Source organism: Taeniopygia guttata, chromosome 2, assembly GCF_048771995.1.
Source record: "Taeniopygia guttata chromosome 2, bTaeGut7.mat, whole genome shotgun sequence".
Lineage (NCBI taxonomy): Eukaryota > Metazoa > Chordata > Aves > Passeriformes > Estrildidae > Taeniopygia > Taeniopygia guttata.
In genome coordinates this window covers 29727658-29745996 of record NC_133026.1, presented here as the reverse complement: position 1 = coordinate 29745996, position 18339 = coordinate 29727658, and the positions used below count along the sequence as shown (strand labels likewise).

Sequence of the window (18339 nt, the reverse complement as noted above, 5' to 3'; positions counted from 1 at the left end):
GTGATTTTTACTGTGCAGAATTTCAGGGAAGCTTTATTCTCTCTGTTTGCCCTGCAAACCAGAAAGCTGACACACAGCCCAGTAGCTGCTTCTCCCAGCTACTTCAGCCTCACTGTGACTATCTGGAAGCTGAGTGGTGTGCCACAACTTCACATGGACAGGAGCCTGGGAGAAAAAAAAGGGAAAACAAGATGCCCAAGTTAAGAAGCTGCTTTCACAAGACTCTCTATATTATCAAAGGCTAGGGCCTAAGGGCAGAGCCCTCCCCTTGTCTCCTCATACATCATAGCCTAACACTCACTGTGACAGCCAAAAGATAAATGAACTTCCCTCCTTTGTGCCAGTTCAGTTTCAGTCTGCTCCTGGATCTACTTTAGCACGTGGCCCTACACGTGTTGGTGTTGACACAAGGTGGGGAGAGGTGCAGAGGAGCAGGAGGGCAGGACTGTCTTTTCCAGGGGCATTTTATTGGATGTCCAAGTTTTAATCACACTGATTTTCTCGTGTGAGCAAGTCTTGGCCCAGACTTTCCTCTCCTCCTGGCTCTTGTCATTGAACAACCCAGTCATACAAGTGAGAAAATGGTTAGGTGTACTTAATCTGTGTCCACTCATAGCACTGGAAAAATCCATATCTTTTTTATTAGAGAATTATGAATATTTATATTGCTATAGACTAGTGTAGTTAAACCACAATACAAAAATCCTGTTTTTCATGCCAACACATTAGGCATGAAAAACACGTCACACTTGCACCCAAGTTAGTATAAGTCAAAAAATTGGGGTTTTGTGCTGTTTTTACTTCAAACCAGTGGTTGCCAAATATCTTACAAGAAAAATTATTTTTTAGCAAAAGAAGTTTGACATTTTTTCAGAGCTTATTCCAAAATAAATTATTAGCACTGAGACCACTGAAAGACTGAAAAAAAAGCTAAAAAAAACTGGTCTTAGACACTTCAAAGTAATCTAGACTTAAAATGCAATAGCCTGAAACAACTCTGCTGCTTTCAATGTGACAAGAATTACGTCCTGCATATTCAGACATGTTGCAGGACATATACATTATGAGACAGTATTTAAACCACTGCTTTGTATTCTTAAGGATGTGTAACCTAAAATGTATGCTTCAACTTTTGCTGAGACCATGGGGTTTTTTTACACAGTTTGTATCCCATACCACTAATGAGCTAAGGACCATGAAAATCTTCCAGGTTTTGAACCTCAACAAACTTCATGATGAATGAGGCAGAAGTTACGGGGCAGAAGTTACACACATACAGGGCTCATCACAATGGTGATTTTTTTTAATGCCAGTCTGAATGCCAAGGTTTTTAAAAACCTTGAAAGAAAATCTGTCTGCTATCAAATTTAGGCATGAATTTATCTTTTGCTGCATGTCGTCATTTCCATTTCAAACATTGTAAGAATTACTGAGAGGACATGTTGCACAGTATAAATAAATATCCTCTATTTAATTAGTTTCTACTGAATACGTTTTTTCCCTATGAGCCATTCCATTAGTTCATAGCCCAGACTACTGATCATGTGAGGTGACTAATACAAAAGGCAAACTTGAGTTTAAGTAAACCACCACACTAAGAAAGTTCAGAGGAAAAATACCTACTGCCAGAGGTCTCGTATTTGGAAGCTGATTTTCCCAGTTCTGTTTGGAACAGTGTTGGAAATGAGCTTCAAAGTAGCAAGACAAGTACAAAATGTTGAAAAGCATTAGTTTATACAGCAATTCTTACTGGGATTCGCCCTTCAGTCATGCCTCTGAGAAAACAAATTGAATTTCCTGATTTCAAATGGCAAACTCTGCTATTACATACTTTGTGATTTCAAAGAGCATCTGTCATCACACAAAGACAAATACATTTCTTAGAGAAACATCTGGTGCTTTTTTAAACAAGCCCCCGGCCAGGTCTGCGCAATGAATGAAATATGTACTATAGATAGAGTGTTATTTAATGTTGCTTTTAATTTAATCAACTGTGTGTGGAATGTTTGTATTGTCTTAACTATCTCTAAAATACTGGCTCTCCTACCACTTTAGGCAATTGTTGCCTTTTAAAAACTAAACGCAAAATTATACTTTCAGTCTAACAACAAAGAGTAGTAAATCTACTCCACTTGGCTTCCTAGTTCCTTGCAGGATATCTGTGAGAAAAGTAGTAGATGTTCACACACCTCTAAGAGAGGAAGTGTTTAGTACTTAAAAGAAAAAAAAAAAAAAAAAGTAAAAACAATCTGTTCTTTTGTCTGTCTGAATTTACAATACAGAAATTATTATATGTTCAACCTCATCCCTCAACTGAGCTAGAATGAAAAATCTGTAGGGTAGCTTCAAAAAGAATACAGAAGAGCTAATCAGCATAGCAGTATCCTTGAAGCCCCATTTCTCAGATTTTAATTGCTTTCTTGGGCACTTTCTGTTGTGATGGCCTTAAATCACCTACCAGCACATCCATTGCCTTCTGATGTGGTATCAGAAACTCATGTGTAACATTGCTCTTATGTCAAAATTCAGGGCAGTGATGGCTGGGCAGAGTTCCTTGATTTCTCTCTGTGGTTGGGTTTTGTCGTGTCTTGTGACTGACCATGTCTTTCACAGTGCATAAGTGGAGGGAATGGTTTGGGAAAATGTCATACACATAAGAAAGCTGATGGGAAATTGATCTTAATATGAAAGCCAAAAGGGAGAGGAGAGGAGAGGAGAGGAGAGGAGAGGAGAGGAGAGGAGAGGAGAGGAGAGGAGAGGAGAGGAGAGGAGAGGAGAGGAGAGGAGAGGAGAGGAGAGGAGAGGAGAGGAGAGGAGAGGAGAGGAGAGGAGAGGAGAGGAGAGGAGAGGAGAGGAGAGGAGAGGAGAGGAGAGGAGAGGAGAGGAGAGGAGAGGAGAGGAGAGGAGAGGAGAGGAGAGGAGAGGAGAGGAGAGGAGAGGAGAGGAGAGGAGAGGAGAGGAGAGGAGAGGAGAGGAGAGGAGAGGAGAGGAGAGGAGAGGAGAGGAGAGGAGAGGAGAGGAGAGGAGAGGAGAGGAGAGGAGAGGAGAGGAGAGGAGAGGAGAGGAGAGGAGAGGAGAGGAGAGGAGAGGAGAGGAGAGGAGAGGAGAGGAGAGGAGAGGAGAGGAGAGGAGAGGAGAGGAGAGGAGAGGAGAGGAGAGGAGAGGAGAGGAGAGGAGAGGAGAGGAGAGGAGAGGAGAGGAGAGGAGAGGAGAGGAGAGGAGAGGAGAGGAGAGGAGAGGAGAGGAGAGGAGAGGAGAGGAGAGGAGAGGAGAGGAGAGGAGAGGAGAGGAGAGGAGAGGAGAGGAGAGGAGAGGAGAGGAGAGGAGAGGAGAGGAGAGGAGAGGAGAGGAGAGGAGAGGAGAGGAGAGGAGAGGAGAGGAGAGGAGAGGAGAGGAGAGGAGAGGAGAGGAGAGGAGAGGAGAGGAGAGGAGAGGAGAGGAGAGGAGAGGAGAGGAGAGGAGAGGAGAGGAGAGGAGAGGAGAGGAGAGGAGAGGAGAGGAGAGGAGAGGAGAGGAGAGGAGAGGAGAGGAGAGGAGAGGAGAGGAGAGGAGAGGAGAGGAGAGGAGAGGAGAGGAGAGGAGAGGAGAGGAGAGGAGAGGAGAGGAGAGGAGAGGAGAGGAGAGGAGAGGAGAGGAGAGGAGAGGAGAGGAGAGGAGAGGAGAGGAGAGGAGAGGAGAGGAGAGGAGAGGAGAGGAGAGGAGAGGAGAGGAGAGGAGAGGAGGCAAAGTAATTAATCCAGATCATGCACCATGACTCTAATGATTTGTACATGGGACAACACTTGTCATTTTACGTGAAATGAAGGGCCTGTGCTCTGATTTTGACACACTATATTGTCCCTGCTGTTGTGTTATTCAACACTAATTCAAATATTTTTAAAGACTCATTTCTAAATGCAATGCACACCTTGTTGTGTGTCTCTTTGGACTCACACTACAGTGGAATGGGACATGTTCATGAGCAGATTTGGCCAATCCTTTTACCTTACCCTTCTATAACTGTAGGGAGAAGGACAGCATTTCATCTTTATCCTCCATTCACATCCTGCTTTTAGGTGAATGGTTCAGCAGTCAAAAATGCAACCAGTACACTAATGTAAATATACTGCATACACTTAGAGGACAAGGAACCAAAATAGCAAGTATGCATAAATAGATCAGTCATAAAGCACTAAAAAAACACTGAAAGGCAGAATAAAGCTTAGTGTATGTCTGCATTCAAAACAAAACAAAACAAAAAGGACAAACAAGACCTCAGAATGCATAAACAAATAATTGGAACTCAGCTACAAAGATCTATTGCTAAGTAATGTAACATCCTTCCCATTGAAGTGTCTTTTGCAATACTGTCTGCAAATTAAATCTTCTAAGCCAATCCTTGTTCTCATTAAGGATGAGTGTCAACTAAGAAAGCAATTTTGGAGTGCACAAGAATTATCATGCTTAAAAGCATAAAATATTCTCAGACTAACAGAAGTCAGTAAGAAATTTACATGGAGGAAAAATTATTCCTTACAAGCTCATGTACAATTTTGTCCATATTCTTCTGAGGCAAGTGAAAAGTGTAACTCTTGGGCTGAAGATAGGATGTACAGAATAGTTATCTGATTTGTGACTCTTAAGAGCTTTTTTATGCTCTACAAGCAGGGAAAAACATAATAGACATCATATATTTCTTTTGAGCTAAATTCTTTGAGTTAGTGTAGCAATTTTGAAAGCTAAATAATCCTTTAGAAGGATGATGGCAGCCTGGCTAGCAGTATGGTATAACACACATTCAACAGGCAGCTCAAATTACAAAGGGCTTTTCCATTGTCTAAGCCAATGATCACAAAGTGTTTGTACCGATGCCAAGTTTTGCACTGACAGATTTGAGTGGGCATTACTGGCAGTGAGCTACAGTGCTTTTTAAAGAAAATTTGGCAACAGATGCTGAAAAGGTTTGCCATCACTAATCCATGCTACTCCATTTCAAATCCAATGGCCATTAGTCCAGGATTGTGTTCTAACATGTCTAATACGAAACAATAATTTTTGCTTTCTAAAACCATGTAAATGTTTGAAGATGATAGAATCATAAAATCATTTTGGCTGGAAAGGTCTCTAATATCATTGAGTCCAACTCTTTACCCCGCACTGCCAATGTGCCACATCTAGAGGTCTTTAAATATCTCCAGAGATGGCAACTCAACCACTTCCCATGGGCAGCCTTTTCCAGGGCCTGATAATCCTTCCTGTGAAGAAATTTTTCCTGGTATCCAATCTAAACCACATCTGGTGCAACTTGAGACCACTTCCTCTTGTCCTGTCACTTCTTACCTGGAAGAAGACGCTGACCCCCACCTCTCTGCACCCTTCTTTCAGGCAGTTGTAGAAAGTGGTAATGCCTCCCCTGAGCCCAAGCTGCTTCCTGCCAGCCTTGCGCTCCAGAACCCTCACCAGCTGCGTTGCCTTCCTCTGAACATGCAGCAGCACCTCAAAGAGCTGTAGAGGAAAAAATCATGGAAACTTTGGGCTGCTGCCCAGAGGATGGTGGGTGAAGGAACATAATTTTACTCAGTAGTCTTAGTATAAAATTAATTTATGCTTCAAAAAACATTCTGTCTAACACTAAATCTGCAAGCATAGATTAGTCCTCTCCACTCAGATTTGTATTCTGTTCAGCCATAATACAGAGAAATTCAATTACACAAATGAAATAACAAAATTACTTAATTTCCTTGATGCTGTCCCCATAATGTAAAGTTATAGAACTGAAACTAAAGGTTAAGTAGGCAATTATCAGCTTAATTGTGACGGCTACATTATATGAATACAAACAAAAGTGATGGGGAAGTATATAAAATAGACAGACCCACAATTATTTTGCATTTTACTAATGTAAAGGTAAGAAATATCAGAAAGCAGAGAATATAAATCCAATCTTGTTGTGAAGTAAATGTATGAAATATCCCACAAGTGTGTAGTTCTAGGCATAAAAGCCACATGTGTATATTTGTATTTATGCATATAGTTTTTGAACACAGAATATTGTCTGATTTCTCTACTATTTACACAAATTTTGGGTTACACAGAGGGACAGAACAGACAAAATAACATCCCAAGGTAGGCAGGGATGCACTTTTATGTAATGAGGGAGATTGCATCAGTCTGAATAAGACTTTCCATTTGTAACGGATTCATACTGATTTAAAGCTGATTAAACCCCACTCTTCTCAAAGAGCTTCCTTTTGTGGTATGTTCCCATGTGCCAGAAATGAGGTGTAGCTCCTGCACGCTGATGTCCATGAAGCCCCGGACTGCAGGAGCCAGCAGCTCCTCTTGGGTGGTTCATTGTGGGGGATTTGGGCCAAGGGCACTGTGCTGTGTCTCAGAGGTGACACCAGAGGCTTGGAGCCAGGCTTTAGGAGGGCATCACTGCCCCTCTCACCCTCTGCAGAATTCAGGCTTGCTGTGCTTCTCTCTGCAAGCAGCCTGGGGAAATTTATTAATCCTGACTTATTTATTAATACTTCATTTGCTCTGGCTTACCCTAGGCAGGTTACAGTATTTTGTTCACAGCAGAAGAATGATGAAAAAAGATGGAAAAATGGGAAATTAGGGCAATTTAACTCTTCCTAAAGCCAAATAAGTTGGGAAATGAGCTTCATTTTGGTAAAAGCCAGTAGGTCAATGAGGTGGTCCTCAGAGGCAGAGAGATGTAGTGCCAAAGCAACTGAAAAGTATGAAAACTTGTGGTGTGATTTTCAGCAAAGAAGGGAGATGTGGGGAGATTACAGGAATCAAACTAAGACAGGAATGTTTTCTTATACTAAGGTTTGGGAATTTTCTTAACATTTAATTTCCTCATTCTTTACTACAGTCAGAGCGTGGGCTTGCACAGTTTTATGCAGCTCAATGACTAATAATTGGTAGGTATGTTGAAAGATATTTCTTTTGTCATTCTAACTGGAAATTGACCTCATGAGATTATTCCCCATAATGCCTATCCATAAAAACAAGAAGTTATGAACATGTTGCAACAAAACATGGTGGATACTGAAAAAAATTATTAATGTGAGAAAATAAAAAATATGCTCATAGACATTTTATCCTTAGTTATAACCCCAACAACTTAAATAAATTAAAAATTATCAGCCATACTTTCCTCCAGGTCCAAGTGTTTATTTTGAAAAAACTGTTTCATTATTTAATCTAGTTGGGTTACTCTTTGCTTTTGAGAATATTTCCTGTATGACCATTTTATCCTATAAAATATATTTCCATCATGTCTTACAGAAAACTTAATATTTTTGTTAGAAAGCTTTACTGATAGAAAAATAATTTTTCAGCAAGTCTTAATATTCAATGAAAAGAAAATCTATGATAAAAAAAGGTTAACCTCTCTCAGTTTAAAACAGCATGAATATTCAAAGAAACTATCAGTCCTTTTCTAAAAGACAAATATTAAGCCACTTGTAAAGAATGATTTACTAATTGAAATAAAACCTAAGGCTAAACAAGGGTGACAAAATACCTCAAAAATTAAATTTACATTAAATTAATCCTCTTTTGAAATCTGCTGTTTGACTGTTTATATTAATTTGATTTATCTTGATAAGATCAACAGTTTAAAATTAATATAATTACTGAAAGAGATATACAAAACACAGAGATGATGTAATAAAGCAAGTTAATTGTAAAAAGTAAATTACTTTATTGTTTCTTTCATGGAAATATACTTCCAGAAAGGAAAACAAATGTTTTTGGGAAAACAGGACAAAGAAAATTAAGGAACATACCTGAAGCACATTAATAAAGGAAGTATAGATTAGTTGTTAATATAAGTTTAAGTTCTATCATTAGTCAAAATAGAAAATAAAGGGTGGACAAAAAAATGCTCAAATGTTCTTGCAAACTAAGACAGAAACCACACATACAATACAAAGCCAAAGGCTTCCTTGTGGCCCTTTAGCTATATACTGAGGCAGAGATTCTCAGCCAGTACCCTTTCTGTCCTTTTATTTATCCTGCTATGCAAACATCATTATCCTCACTGTAAACCTGGAAAAATGAAGCACAGTGCGGTGGGGATGGGAAGGTCAGTGAGCCAAATTTTCCTTTCTTCAGATTGCAGCTTTGGAGCTCTGTTCCTGCCAGGTTAGACTGTGTCCCTGTGAGCTGGCGGCAGCCCCAGCGCCGGGGAGGGGCTGTGCAGTACCCGAGGCACATCGGGTCCCAGGCTCCACGTTGTGATCACTCCTGTGGGTCACTGCTCCTGAGCATCTGCTGTCCTCCTAAGAGCTTGGTTTCAAATCAGAGCACATGACTTTGCTTACAGTCTCTCTTTTTTCTCCGTCCCACACCAACTTCCTTTGATCTCAAATGGTCTAACTGCCAAAAGTGTCTTCTGCCATATAAGCATGTCCTTTGATTCTCCCTCTAGTCCACCAGTTTTTATTCTTGTAAAATATTTAAATCCTTTTATCCTTTTTGAAAATGACTGACTTAGTCAGGTTTTGACCTTTTGATCTAGTAATAAATTTTCAATTCTCCTTTTTCTTTCTTTTTTAATATAAGTTGGAGGAATCATTATTATCCCAACTTTATTTTGCTAACCGTTCATGACTGAGGTTTCCTCTTGCTTTAGCAGATACTTTGCAAGGTCCTGATCAACTCACAGATGTCTCAGCCCACTGAAAATATTCACAATTTTATCAAGAAATCATTCACAAAGAAACATCCATAAAATCTCTGTGAAGAAAAAGAAATAATTTGCAGCATATATACTCTTATTTAATATCCACTACTGCTATCTGTTATTATGGAAAGTAATTGTTCCCGGTACATAAGTATTATTAAGTGGTGCATCAGATATCATATTTACAGGTAATATATATCATGGAACAAAAAAAACCTACCATTAGATGACAGTTTGGAGACTTGTAAATTCTTGTGTAAAAGATTAAAGACTACTCTTTTTTACTCTGTTATATCAGGTAGATCTGATTTTCCATACTTGGTTCTCTCAAAACAAACATGTTGAAGACGTCAAACCATATAAGAAATCTCAGTTCTTTTGATTTAAATTCAGTTTTAGCACAAAATTGTGCCTGGGAAACTTCAGGTTTTTCATTAGTCGAAACTTAACTATGTATTTCATTAATAAACTAAAAAAAAAATAAAATCAAACTTCAGAACACTTTAGAACTGTAAAATGTATCAGATACTTTTTAAACAATAGTGTTTATATAGTGTTTGTAAAATTGAAGTGTACCACAGATATCTGGTCATCTGGTTCAATAATAACAGAGGAAATATACTTACTTAGCAGAATTGTTTTCTCCTCTGTATTTTACAGGAAAAAAACCCCGTTTTATCAGGTCAGAATATGTTATCATGATCATTAGGCCTTGCCTCTTCCACAGCTCTGTTGGCACATTTAACTTTACTGCTTCAAAAAGCTCAGAAGCACTGGTCAGAACTACTTAGAAAGATGCAGGTTACAGGGTTATTTCAAAGACCTATATCATAGAATCAAAGAATGGTTTGGGTTTATGATGGACCTTGAAGATCATCTAGTTCCAAGCCCCCTGGCAGAGGCAGGGACACCTTCAAGTAGACCAGATTGCTCAGAGCCCTGTCCAGCCTTGCCTAGAACACTGCCAGGGATGGGGCATCCACAGCTTCTCTGGGCAACCTGTTCCACTGCCTCACCACCCTAACAATAAAGAATTTTTTCTTACTATTAATCTAAACTTACTCTCAGTTTAAAGACATTCCTCCTTTTCCTGTCACTACAAGCCAAGCCCTTGTAAATTGCCTTTTGCCATCTTTACTTGTAAGTTCCTTTTAGGTACTGGAAGGCCTCAATTAAGTCACCCCAAAGCCTTCTCTTTCCCATGCTGGATAATCCCAATTCTCTCAGCCTTTCCCCGCAGGAGAGGTGCTCCAACCCTTTCAGCTTTTGTCCCACTTCTGGATACACTCCAACAGCTCCATGTCCTTCTTGTGCTGGGACCCCAGAGCTGGAAACAGCACTGCAGGTGGGCTCTCACCAGAGCAGAGCAGAGCAGAGGGACAGAATCCCCTCCCTCACCTGCTGCCCACACTGCTTTGGATGGAGCTCAGGACATGGCTTTCTGTGAATGCACATTGCTGGGCCATGTCCAGCCTCTCATTCACCAGCACCTCCAAGTCCTTCTCATCAGGGCTGCTTTTCACCCATTCATCCCCTAGCCTGTGTTAATCCCAGAGGTTGCCTCAACCCAGCTAGAGTACCTTGCATTTGGTCTTGTTAAACCACGTACGATTCCCATGTGCCCACTTCTGAAGCCTGTCTAGGTCCTTCTAGATGGCATTCCATCCTTCAGGTATATCAACAGCACCACTCAGCTTGGTGTTATCTGCAAATTTGCTGAGGCTGCACTCAATCCCTCTGTCTATGTCATTACTGAAGAAAACACTGGTCTCCATACAGACCCTTGAGGGTCACTACTCATCACTGATGCCCACTGACACTTTGAGCCCTTGATCATTACCCTCTGGATGTGACCATTCAACAAATTCCTAATCCACCTCATGTATACAAAGAAGCTTGAGGAGAAGGCAGAATGCAGATGTTAATTTAAAAATGTGAATAACTAATAATTACCACTTTTTCTGTCTTCTTTGTGAAGCTGGACTCCAGTGGGTCTGCTGATCTAAACAGGAGGAACAGCAAAGAGCAAGCCAAAGCCTGTGAAGAAAGGGGTCAGCAGCTGGTCATTGATGATAAGATCTCTAAATTCACATGGTGGAAGAAATCTAACAAATCTTCCAGTGACTAAATGAAAAAAGAAGTTTCTACAACAGCAGATGAAGTTTTGGCAGGATATCAGATAAATAATTCTGTATGAAATAATATATGTTTAAGGTACATCAACTAGTGGATTTATTGAAAGATGAAATTCTGAGCCACACAAAGCATGACATAGAGACAATCTTGACAATATCAGCATGTTAACACTTTTATCAGCTGCAGCTGCTACTGCTATGCATGTTATCCTGCTATTCTATCACATAAGGACATGCAAGAATTTTAGTCTCCATAACAATAAAATCTGTGCAGTAGCATTTCATGTTTAATGCAGACAAAATCACAGGCATAAGGATGACAAGATATTTTGTTTCTGCTAACCATTTGTTTTTTGTGGTATCTGCATTAAGGTCTGGTGCATATTGCAATAAAGGGTCTGTCAAAGATGTTCACTAAACAGAGGTATTACATATACATATATATATATATATATATATATATAGAGAGAGAGAGAGAGAGAGAGAGGTATTCACATACATTCCCCCTTATGTAGCTTCTTCGTTTACATAAAATTCAACCTATGTAACCAAGTATGGTTTTGATTAAGAAGATGTAGATCCCTAAATCTTTATCACTACATCCTTTGCTGGCTTAAGCACTTCTCTTTCTAATAAAGATATAGCTCATTTTAGTGAAAAACTGGGGAGGGCTTGTTCCTCTGCCTTTGCCAGCTCCTGAATACCAATACACCCGGCATACACATGTAAAACTACTTTCATTTCTAATGAGTATTGCCAAAATGATCAGTCTTCCTAAAAGGCAGAATTAAGATGTAAAATATCAATCACAGAGCTAGCATATGCCAAATGGCTCAGTCCTAAAAGGTTCTGAACCTCAGTGCTCAAAATTTCATTCAAAAACCCAAAGTGTGTATCACATGCAACTTCATAGTCTTTTTTGATTTTGAATGTTAACTTGGCTGAATTTTTGCTCATACAGTCAGAAATAAATAATGGTTTCTGATCTTAGATATGTGTATGCATGTATATATATACATACATGTATATCTTAAATATATATATGTAATTAAAAAGAAAAAATATGTGTGCGTGAGTGGACAATAGCACCTTATTTCTGTTTTTTACAACACTACAGATGTAAGGATGGGAAATGTTTTCATATGTGGTCTGTACAAACAAACAGAATTGGAAAAATCAAATTTTTATGAAATGTCATAGGAGTTTTCATCACAGAACTGTGAGAAATCACCCATATCCAGTAGATGTTCCAAGACTGGAGATTGAAACCTCCCAAGATAAACATTGAAGAAAGAAACAAATTTCTTTTAAGTTTTTCTCAGAATCAAATTCTAAATTTTGCCAGAGTCTGGATTTGGTGCTCTCATACTATCATTTAGCAAGAGAATTATACAAAAAGTATGATTTTCTATGGAGTTGTACATCCTGAACTGATAAACAGGAATACCAGTATGCTAAAACCAAATACGTGACAATTGCATCTTTTATCAGCACAGTTTGAGGTTTAATAACTCAGAAGCTTCATACTGTGTTTTAAGTTTAGAACCAATGTCACTACAAACTGAAAAAAATAGCATTTTCTAATCTCTTCAGAGAACCCATTTAAGTCCCTAAAGGTAATTAATTAATCAACTTAAAAAGTGGTTTATGTCAAACTGTGGACTCCTGAGGTAGAGATTTAATCATCACCAGGTATGTTTTCCAACTACTCCACACATTGCAATGATATTGTATGCAGTTACTGGTTTTTTTCCAAGCCATAACCCCCTGCTCCTGGCCCTAAGTTATGGCGGTCACAGGGCTTTTACACAGCAAGTTGCTGTCCAAAGGACTGGAAAATAGAAAAGAAAGGACAGAAATTTCAGCAAAAGTTCACATTCCTTGTTATAGTTAGCACTGAATATTAAAGATAATGTCAATGTGCAGGACTTCAGAAATATGATCTGGGATATGCCTCATATTCCATAGCATGGGCTAAACTAATGCCACAGGACAAAACTGATAAGATCTTATGAAATGTCACTTCACACTGAACTTTATTTACTGTTATTGACAATTATGCATGTAAAAATAATCTTTTTAGACAATAAGGGTTTCTAAAGACGTGTCATATGTTCATAGTTAAATATGCTAAATGTCACATTAAAGCTGACATGGCTATGGCTCAAGGCAAAAACACTGTCAAGTTGCCTATGATCCAGATGTGGTATATGTCATCAAACCGATTGTTTCTGTTTGACTGTGGTTTATGGTGCATAATATTGCTTATCAAACATCCTGGAAAAGTGCAGCTTGCCATAATGAGAAAATGTTTCATCCCTTTTTGGTATTCAGCTGCAGTTAACTCTTGTTACTGTTGCTGGCAGATATTGCAGATGTGTTTCCGTTAGTGCTAGCTGCTCTTTCATTCAATATGTATAGATATATACATATGCTTATATATATGTGTGGGGAAGCCAGAAGTAAATAAACCAGAATATGATTAAATTCTTGTGGAGGTATACTCCTAGTAGGAAATTGTAGCTCTAGAGTATAGTAGGCAGACTGTGAATGTGTGGGAAAGTTAAAATTTCGCTGTTGAAGTCATATTAGACAGTTTATGGATCAGCTGCAAGTAGTCTTTTGATGAGGTTTTCATCCTAGGTATTGGCTTTGTCCTTTTATTAGGAGATAAAATCAGTGCCTTTAAGAAATAAGTTTAAAGGAGCTTCAGTAGCACTTGACTCAGCAGGCTACCTCTGGAGCAAATAATTCTGAATGGAAATTTATATTTTAATTATATTTGCTATATAGATTTTTAACACAGCTGGATACACATTGCAGTTGTACTGAGAATCTGTACTTCCTGGCATACAGCATTTTTTTTTTTTTGCAGACAGGTTTCTATAATCACTCATAACGTTTTTTACATTAAGCGGGATATTTATAAACACTGTTTCAAGCATGAGTTTGCAGCATAAGTTACCACCAATTAAACCCTCAAGATTCATTCTAGTTCATCCTGAAAATAAGCATCTTTCATGTTTTTATTTTAGCTCTAAAACTTCATTATAAAAATATCAAAAAGCCTTGATTTGGGCTAGGGAGACTCTTTGAACAATGGTTGGTGTTACTTCCAGAAAAACCAATGAAGTATTTCTGATTTCCAGAGAAAGAGGTGATATGATTTTTTTTACTAGATTCAGAACACTTATTTTCTTGTTTCAGATAATTTCTAATTATGGCACTTCAAAGAAATAATAGAACCAGGTGTCTGCCTTTTTTTTCTCAAAACAGGGAGGCCTTTCCACTCATCTGGGTGAAGAGCAGAGGGTTTGCTCTCTTTTCTGTTACTGCCGTAATGGCTCTGAAGCAGCTTTATGGGCATTATGTACCCTTTCATTGTTGTGTTAGATTGAGCCACAGTTTATTTCCTTCTGCCTAGGGCAAAAACAAGACTACCAAGTGACATAACCAGAACTCATTAAAAAAGCTTTGAAGGAGCCATTTGGTAAAAGAGAACTGCTTCCTGTTATCATGACCACTCCAACTATAATTTCTTTGACTAAAACAGAAACGGGTCCTGAAAAATGTCAAAATGAATGCTCTACAGTTCCAAGATGAAATGTTTGACTTTTTGCCTAAGTAGAATGTAATTACCCATATTGCACATTGTAATGGAAACTGTCTTTTACTTATTTACTGGCCTCCTTTGCCTCTACCACATGAGGAATTTCAAATTTCGGAGCATCTGTTCCAATCTGTAACCAAAAACAAAAGCTGAAATCCAACGGCCTTTCATAAAGCCGATTTTCCATCCTCAATACATCAAGTGTTGGGCAGGGAACTGGAAGCAGTAGGTTAGTTCAGGTTTCTCTCTTCAACACTTCAGACAAAGTGGAAAGGGGAAGAACGAGCGCTGTTTAGTCCTCTGGGGAGTGTATTGAGAGCTCAGAGATTGCCATGAGGGCCTGTGAGCAGAAAAGAAGATGACTATCTGCTTGAGGCACTCACAGAACTGGTGTCACAAATCTCACAGCTTTCAGTGCTAGGTAAGCATTAGGACCAGTAGAGTGACTAATGTCTCCATAGGGATACGAGGGAATGGACATAATACTTGTATATTCTTGTGCCATTAGAATGAGACACAATTTGACAGCATGTAGAAAAAAAAAAGTGGGTTTATTCATGTCTTGGATATTTCTGACACAAATAATTTCTCATCAAAAAATAAACTAAAAAAAATAATACCTACTCAAGTTAGTATCTGGGTCTCACTTGCAACTGTGGCCAAAACCTGCAATTCTCCAGCATACTCCCAGCTAGATCTATATTGAGTAATGCATTTGTTCTATAGTTTAGGCCTCTCAGCAGCTCCATATCCCTGGCGAACTGTAAAGACAAGTAGCGGGAAGAAGCTTCTCCATCTGACCACTAGCGCTTTCTGACCCCATCCTACCCTTAGCATCCCCCAAACATATACAGAGACTGACAAAAGAGGCACAGTCCCACATATTTTTAACACATTACCAAGTTTTATTACACAGAGCATGCAAGTCCAAACTTGCTAAACACATATTTTGTAATTGCCTGTGAAGAAGTGTCTTATACTTTCTTCATGATCTTTTTATGTTTTCAGAGACAGTGGAAGATACAGAAGCACTCTTCTTTGAAGTGCTACCTGAGACACAAATCCAATGGCATAGGAAGGCACTGAAATAAGGCATTGAAATAATGTAACTATGTAAATCGTAAGTCTGGAAACTGGATTTCTGACAAAATGAGCAAGGCTTTAAAGTTAGGCTATTGTTACTGATTTCATGTGAATTATATGGTTCTAGATGAGGTTGGGATTTGGCACTTCTGGGGCTGAAATTCATGAGTAAAGCTAACAGAGGATTGTATAATAAAAACGAAACATGATGATTTACTTTTATATAGCTTCTCCAACTCTGCAAAATTGGTTCAGCTGCCATCATTGTGTGGATTTTTGTGTTGTGCAAAAATTGCAGAAAAGGTTAGCTGGTTTTGATAAAATAGACTCTACCTCCTAGTGGGAAATTAAATTATATTTGACAGCTAAGAAGTATTCACATGACAAAAGAAAACAAGAATCAAAGCAAGTTGTAGGATTCCAGATCTTTTCCGACAGCATTTTTGTCTGATTTATACCAAGCAGAAGTTGAAATCTTATATTTTTTTCGGAACAGCGACTATAAACCATCTCCACCTAGGCTGCCTCAACCCATGGTGCCCCTTCTCTCTTGATTCAAGCATCTGGGCCTGTTCTTATGCCAACAGACAGATTCTTTATCTACTTTTGATCTCTGAGAATGTTCAAACTCAGGCCAGCTGTGTGGATTCAGTCCTTAATGGATCCTTGTTTCTCATTACTTGGTGCTCCCTGTTGTTTTTCCTGACATAGATAAAATCAACATGTCTTCACAAGCCTTTGTCAGATTTTAATGACAAAGTCATCAGTATTTACTGTGATGATAGCTAAGAAGTCTTAGAAGATAGAAGAGCAGGTAGAGCAGAGAACAGAACTAATGGTGAACTACAAGTTAAGGCCAAGAAGCAGGAAATGTATACAACCAAGTTCCATCCTTACAGTGTGTGGCCAGACAGAGCATTGCCAAGACATACATATATATTTCTTATTTTTTGCTAGTGATGAAATCTGGGCTACTGAGTTAAGCACTGCATAAATGGATTAATAAAGTTTTCATTAAAAAAAATATCATTCTGTAGACAGAAACTGTAGATAGGAAAGAGTAAAACAAGAAACAGAGAAACCAAGGGACAAAGCTGAAGATATATGCTGAAAGAAAAACATCAATATGAAAGCTGATGGAAAGCAAAGGGTTTTTTTTTCCATCTATTGTTAATTTTTTATAGAATGAGACTGTTCATTTCTGCAGATCTAATCTGAAATGTGCTGATATTGGTTGAATTACACCCATTAAGTTTGTTCTTGGAAAGAGACATTTTGATTCTTCTGATAAGATAATTTCTTCTTCCATTTTCAGAGACTGTGTTGTGCTTAAAATAAAACTGGCTGAGAGATCTTCTATAAAGTGCTCCTGCTAGAAAATGCCATTTCTTCTAAATCAGCTCCTTTTATGAGAATGAGCAAGCTTCAACTTGACACTAGGCTCTTGGCTATACTATTCTTGAAGGCATTTCATGTTTTATTAATAGTAATTCATACAGACTGGAGAGAGAGCACTGATTGGAGCAATTGCCTTATATTCACCTCCCTGATCTGCTTCTGTCAGCACTGAGGTGAATGCTCTGACTGGCAATACTGGGAAGGGTTCCCTCCATCTCTGTTGTGGAATAAACATCCTCTCATTATTTTTCTAAAAATCTTTGAAAAGTCTTGTTGATAGCCCAAAGTTTGTATGCCTCTCATTCTAGTTAGAGTCTCTCTCAGATGAAAACCAAAACACTCTTGCCATACCACCTGTGCTCTCCCTTGCTGTTAGTATTCTTTCTATGGCACATTCTACAATATTTTCTCCTATCCCTTCAAGTTCCCAATAGCTGGATGTGAAGTTGCCACATTTTTATCTTTTGAAAATCTCTGAGTGAGGCTTCCACTCCAAATCCTGCTCTTGACATACATTTTCAGATGAGTTATTTAACATACAAATAAATGAAAGCACATAAAACATATCTAATCATCTGAACTAGTGATTAAATGTGTATTTTTTGTCTTTCAGTCACTACTATGCTAACGCAGTATTCTGGCTAACCAAGAACTTTGATTTTGCCATTTTACCCAATGCAATTTAAGCATAAGTCAAGAGCTGAATATGTGATAGAAATTCAAAATTTTCCTCCCTAAAGCATTTTTTAAAACCTCAATTTTTAGGATAATAAAACCAAAAAATTAATTTTAGGAACAAAATTAATACACCAAAAGTTAATATACTCAAGCTGAAATTTTCATGGCACTTCCTCAATTGTTTTCTTAAACATATCAAGATTTCGCACCTGTTGAAGAATAAACTAGGAAAAACAGGTTTTAACAAGAATTGTTAGCCCTCTGCACTCTTTTGATCTTGTAATGTAAAAAACCTGGTTCATGTCAGTTCAATTTCTGTTCGGTTTTTATTCAGTCCTTTTTTGCCATCAAAAGATATAGGCAGAAACTCTTCTGATAGCACCAGGTCATCTCTCTGGGTCGCATCAATGATTTTAGATTTTATGTAGAAGTGATGTTTTATGGCTTGGAACATATAGCACAGTAGGTTTGGTTTTGCTTTTTTTTTTTTGGCTGTATGATCTTTTTCACACTTTTTGAACTAGCTGTAACAACAACAAATTACAGAGTTCCGGGATAATGTCTTTTAAAAAGTTCAGGAATAATGGCTTTAAAAACTTTGCACCAAATGGCTCCTGCTTTATTCTAGTATTTCCTCCCCATTCGTGCATTTATGTCCTCTTAATCTATGGACTGTCAAGAAAATGTTTTTTTTTCTTGTGAAAAGAGGTTTCCTAGCAGTGACTATGACTACACAACAAGAGCCTTTTTTGAAC

At 38.4% G+C, this 18339-nt stretch overlaps 1 protein-coding gene and 2 long non-coding RNA genes across 10 annotated transcripts in view; 1 reads left to right on the top strand and 2 right to left on the bottom strand.

Moving 5' to 3' along the window:
- The window catches only part of AGR3 (anterior gradient 3, protein disulphide isomerase family member), a 158766-nt gene that overhangs the window by 56454 nt on the left and 83973 nt on the right, over positions 1 to 18339 (top strand). The gene's annotated exons all lie outside the window — the stretch shown is intronic.
- Positions 1 to 18339, bottom strand: part of LOC115493678 (uncharacterized) — a 92983-nt gene that overhangs the window by 11078 nt on the left and 63566 nt on the right. For 2 of the 3 annotated variants that reach the window (XR_003958540.4, XR_012054537.1), the window contains exons 2-3: positions 10634 to 10717; positions 5320 to 5484 (exon numbers count right to left, since the gene is read on the bottom strand). This is a non-coding gene — a long non-coding RNA (uncharacterized lncRNA). Of the gene's footprint in view, positions 1 to 5319; positions 5485 to 10633; positions 17859 to 18339 lie in introns of those variants that run through there. The other variant, XR_012054536.1, reaches the window with a different exon arrangement.
- On the bottom strand, positions 7673 to 10046 carry LOC140682622 (uncharacterized). Its single transcript, XR_012054538.1, has 2 exons — positions 9307 to 10046; positions 7673 to 8733 (listed from the first exon to the last, which is right to left on the bottom strand). It is a non-coding gene; the product is annotated as an uncharacterized lncRNA (long non-coding RNA).